Below are 5,508 nucleotides of genomic sequence, written 5' to 3'. Positions count from 1 at the left end.
CAACTCGTAAGTTAGCTCAGTGTGTCTTCATCAAAGTCCTCCTTGTTAAGGTTGAAATCTTCACATTGTATACACCACTCTCCATTTGCACTGCGACCCTTCTCTTACTTTTTGGCCTGATGTGCTAATGAAGCTCCCTGGGCCTTCCCACTCTTCTCATTTCTCCAGAACACAGAGAATTAGCTATGTGTAACCAGCACATTTTCACCCTCTTGCTGAGACTCACTGCTTCAGCTGTACAGTACTAGATCGTGGTTTGATTATTTACTATTTTTGTTTCTATCAAATGGTGAAGCTTCCAGTTTGCAGAGATCTACAAGAGGAGACACTTCTTGCATCCAGGCCTCATCCATTTTATTCAATCAGACTAGCATCCCTGCTGTTTCCACTGCTGCTTCAAGCTCCGTTTTCTTCCAAAGTCTTAGTTATATTTCATAACACATTAATTGGTCTCTTCTCTGCACTTATAAAGTGATATTTGTGCTATAAAATAATTTACTGCGATTATATAAATTCTTCTAATTTGAATACATGTAGGTGTCTTCTGTATAAACAGATGGTAAACTCTTAAAGTCAGTTTTTTTTTTAAATACTGTGTTTAACATACAGAAGATGTTCAATGACATCTTTCTGCTTTGTCCACTAATTTGCTTAGCAGGATTTCCTAATTTCTTTTTGTCATTGATTTATCTTATTTTTTTACAACCAATTTTTAATGCTATGACCATGCACTTGAAACTATTGTGAGGTTATTTTTATGTTTATTCTATTTTATTGTTTTCTTTCTTTTTTTTCTCACACTGTGCAACCCACTTCACTGCCAGCAGCCTGTGGGTACAAAAACCAGGCAATGCTTCAGAGGCACAGTTGGCTCTGGCATTAAACACCGTGAAAGCCCGAAGGGGATGAGCACGCCATAAATTCAAGCCTGTGCATTATTTGGAAAATAAATAAATAATAAGAAGTAAAGATTTAATATACTCAGAAAATTGAGGTAGCTATGAGGATGCTTGACAAGTGAAAGTGTAAGGATGTAGAAATCAACATAAGTGATTCTGGTTTTAGTAGCATCAAAAATAATAAGACATACAGGAGTAAATTCAACAAAAGATTAATATTTTCACTATCATAATATTTTCAATAATAATGTAATGATGACATTTTCCACTTACCAGTAAAAATGTGGCAAAACTAAAAATAGACAACAGACCTGAATGAACTCTTCTCTAACCAGGGATGAAAATTGTCAAAGTAGATACAAAAAGATGACCTACATTTTGAGTCATTAGGAAAATGCAAAACAAAACCACAATAAGATGCTTCTTTACAAACACTGAGTGGACTCAAAATGTCAGAAAAAACAAGCATTGATGAGGATGAGGAGAAACTGGAATCCTTATGTTCTACTGACAGGTTCATGAGATGCACAGCCATTTTTGAAAACAGCTTTTCAGGTCTTTAAACCATTAAACATGAAGTTACCATGTGACCTTCCATTTCCACTGTTACTTATACAAAGGGAATTGAAACTATGCTGCTATGTTTTGAGTACAAGGTGTCCCCAGAAGCTCTGTTAATGAAGAAACATTCTGAGATGAGATGATTGGATTATGAGATCAGTAAACTAATCAGTAGATTGGGTGATAACTGTAGGGAAGTTGGGTATGGATGGAGGAGTTGGGTAAATGGGTTGTTCCATGGAAAAGTTGTTCTTCCTGAAGTCCCCCTTCTCCTATCTCTCTCTTCTTTTCTCTCCTCATCCCTCCTTTTCCTTTCTTTTCTTCTCTCCTCTCTTTCTACTCCTATCCTCTCCTCCCCTCCCCTCCTCTCCTTTCAATTCCCCTCTCCCCCTCCCCCCCTCTCTCTCCCCTTTACCTTGGGCACAGAGCAATGGAGTTGGCTATCCGTGGACAGAGACCTCTGAAACCTTGAATCCCATGAATTTTTCTCCTCTAAGTTGTTCTTGTTGAGTGTTTTCATCACAGGGATAACCAAACTAAAGCCTATGCAAAAATTTGCATGAGAAAATTTTTTCATAATGACTAAAATAGCATTATTTGTAATAGACAAAAAGATAGATGAAAGATAAATCACTATTGACAGACAAATGGATAAACAAATTTAATTTGGAAGGTTCTTGATTACTGACCATATAAAATAGAGATAAAGAGCTGATCCATGCTACAATATTCTTGACCGTTGAAAATATGCTGCCAAGAGAAAGAAGCCACTTCTACCAAGTTACAGCATGATTCCATGCAAAGGAAAATGCAGAATAATGATGTCTATGTAGGTAGAGAGTCCAGACTCAGATAATCTATTGGTGGTTGTCTGGTAGGGTAGAAGATAGCACGAAATGACTAAGGACATATCATGTAAGATTAAGATTATGAAAAGTTCTAAATTGATTGTGGTGGTAGTTACATGTATCTGTTCTTTATGAACCACTGAATTGTACAGTTTAAATGGATTACTTATAAGGCATATGAATTGTGTCTCAATAAACTTAAAATAAATAGGTAAGAAATTGATATTGATTGCATATTTCATAGGTATGAAATATTAACAATTCACAATACCTAAACTGTGGAGCCAACCTAGATGCACTTCAGTGGATGAATGGATAAGAAAAGTGGCATATACACACAATGGAATTTTGCTCATCAATAAAAGAGAATAAAATCATGGCATTTGCAGGCAAATGGATGGCGCTGGAGAAGATAATGCTAAGTGAAGTTAGCCAATCTAAAAAAAAACAAATGCTGAATGTTTTCTCTGATATAAGGAGGCTGACTCATAATGAGGTAGGGAGAGGGAGTATAGGAGGAATAGATTAATTCTAGAGAGGGAAAAGGGGTGTGAGGGTGAGGGAGGGGGCAGGGGATTAGCCAGAACTGTGGAATGTGATAGACATCACTATCCAAAGTACATGTATGAAGACTCTAATTGGGTATCAAAATATTTTATATACAGAGATATGAAAAGTTGTGGTAGAGAGAAGTGATGGGAGAGGAGGGGAGGGGATAGGGTGATAGGAAGTATAGTAGAATGAAACAGACATTATTATTAGTGTGTGTATATGTGACTGCATGACCAATATGATTCTGCAATCTGTACACTCATAAAAATGAGAAATTATATCCCATCTGATTCAAATGTAAGATATGTCAAGGTCATTGTACTGTCCGTAACTAACTAAAAAATTGTGGGATATGTATATAATAAGAATTGTAATGCATTCCACTGCCATTTATTTATTTATTTATCTATCTATTTATTTATTAAAATAGTAAAAAAAAATAAAGAAATGAGTTGAACAGTTTTAAGCATCAAGATGATGTCTTGGCTCCTCGGCAGGTGGAAACCAAGGTAGGGAGTCCAGAGCAGACTGGCAAGGCAGGGACAGAGGGAGTGCATGGAGGTGCAGTTTTCGGCTCCTAGATACTTGGAGAGACTCATAAATTCTGGTTTCCAGAATGAAAAGCACAAAGGAATTCATTAGCCTGAAGTCTGCACCCATGACAATAGGACCAGTCTCAGGTCAGAGGAGTCACAATGGGAGAAAAAGAAGCAAAGCTGATCAACTTTCTTCAGAATCAGTGGTGTAAGAGAAAGTCAGAATGAATTAAGCTGAAGCAGAATCTGAAAAGTGACCTGCTGTGTGAGAAGTAATTCACCTTTTCTTCATGCATTGGTGGAATAACTACACCTAAGACTGTAACTCTGGAAAGGATTACATCTGTCGATCTCCATCCCACTGAGAGACATCAGAAAATATTACCCTAGGGAATACCTTTGAACAGCCCACCTGAGTAGCTCAGTTTCTGTAAACTCCCCACCCACACCTACACTACTGGCCACAGGGGTGAAGCACTGCAGAGCTGGCAGGGTGCACCGGACACTCCTGGGAGAGTTGACCCAAGCGAGGAGCATTTCTACCACATGCCACAAAGTTCCGACCACAGTTCCTGCACCAAAAAGTTACATGAAATGAACACATACTTCTCAAAGTACAATGGCCAACAATCATATGAAGAATAAAAGTTGAACGTATTTAACTATGAAGGAAATGTAAACTAAAAGTACACTGAGATTCCCTCTCATGCCAGTCAGGATGTCAGTCATCATGAATACAAATAGCAATAAATGGTGACAAGGATGTGGGAAATGGGGAACTTCCATACACTTGGTGGACATGCAGTTAGTACAGTCACTATGCAAATCAGTGTGGAGGTTCCTAAAAAAGAATAAATAAAGGATTAAAATATGATCCAACTCTACCACTCTTTGGTCTTTATCCAAAAGACCTGAAATCAGCATACTTTAGAGATGCATGCATGCCCATGTTTATAAAAACACAATTCACAAAAGCCAGGTTATAGAACTATCCTAGGTATAACTCAAGAGACATATTGATAAAGAAAACGTGAAACACACACACACACACACACACACACACACACACACATACACACACAATAGAATATTATAAATATATAAAATAGATTATCTCATTTTCAGAAAATGAATGGAACTGGAGAATATCATGGTAAGCAAAGTGTAGCAGACTCAGGAAGAGAAGTATCACACGTTTTCTTTCATATGTGGAAGCTAGTGAGGCAAACAAAGAAAAGAAGGTATCACAAAGGTAGACAGGGCACCAATAGGACAGAGGAAGAAAAACAGGCAAAGAAGGCTTGTAATGCATGGGGAAGCGCTGGAGAGTGAAATCGATAAGATTATGTTATACACATGCACCAATATGCCTATGCCACAATAAAAACCCATCTTTTTGCATGGCTAAAATGTACAGATACAAAGTTTTAAGTAATTATCTTCACTGTATTCTCTAGAGACTTTCAAATAAAAATTGTGAAGATGTGTTTTGCTCTGCAGCTTTATTTTTTTTCCAATTTTTTTAGAGAGGGAAATATCCAAAAGTTAAGAAGATTTGGTTATGCAATACAGAAAACTCAAGAATTGTGAGGTTTTGAATTCAAAAAGCTTATAGGAAATTATTAAAAATAATTCACATTTACGGAAAAAGAATACCAAAGTGGTGAAAGATAAACCAGTTAATAGTCCTTGGCTGATTCGTTCTGATAAGCACTTCCCCTTTCTTCGCCCTCTGATTTAGTATTGAGTATCTGTAAAATGGTTTGTGGGGGTAGGCCTAAAAAGGGAGATACTTTAAAAGTATATGGCACTTGGACAAACTGCTTGAAAAGGTCACACAGGAGCAAACCTTGCCAAGCTCTCTGTTGTATCCCCAAGGCCTCTCCCAGGGTCTTATGTTCCTGCCACCTCACTGGTGATAGGCACAGCTTCTTATATATCAGGTTTCAGACCAATGTCCCCTACATGCAAACCCTCACCATCCACAGAATGATTCCTCCCTGATATTCTCTTCCATAGCCTTCTGCACATTCTTGAGGAATGGATACAAAAGCTTTATGCACATGCATGCATGTCTTCCCTCCTGGTGACTGTTCTGTAACTTCCTTTCAT

At 37.6% G+C, this 5,508-nt stretch overlaps 1 non-coding gene across 1 annotated transcript; it reads right to left on the bottom strand.

Moving 5' to 3' along the window:
• Positions 1 to 798: 798 nt before the first annotated feature.
• Positions 799 to 934, bottom strand: LOC144373204 (small nucleolar RNA SNORA42/SNORA80 family). The gene has a single exon (XR_013432970.1). It is a non-coding gene; the product is annotated as a small nucleolar RNA SNORA42/SNORA80 family (small nucleolar RNA).
• Between the last annotated feature and the right edge of the window lie 4,574 nt (positions 935 to 5,508).

Source organism: Ictidomys tridecemlineatus, unplaced genomic scaffold, assembly GCF_052094955.1.
Source record: "Ictidomys tridecemlineatus isolate mIctTri1 unplaced genomic scaffold, mIctTri1.hap1 Scaffold_303, whole genome shotgun sequence".
In the NCBI taxonomy this organism is placed as follows: domain Eukaryota; kingdom Metazoa; phylum Chordata; class Mammalia; order Rodentia; family Sciuridae; genus Ictidomys; species Ictidomys tridecemlineatus.
Note: the sequence above shows the minus strand (reverse complement) of the source record. Positions and strands in the feature narration are given on the sequence as shown.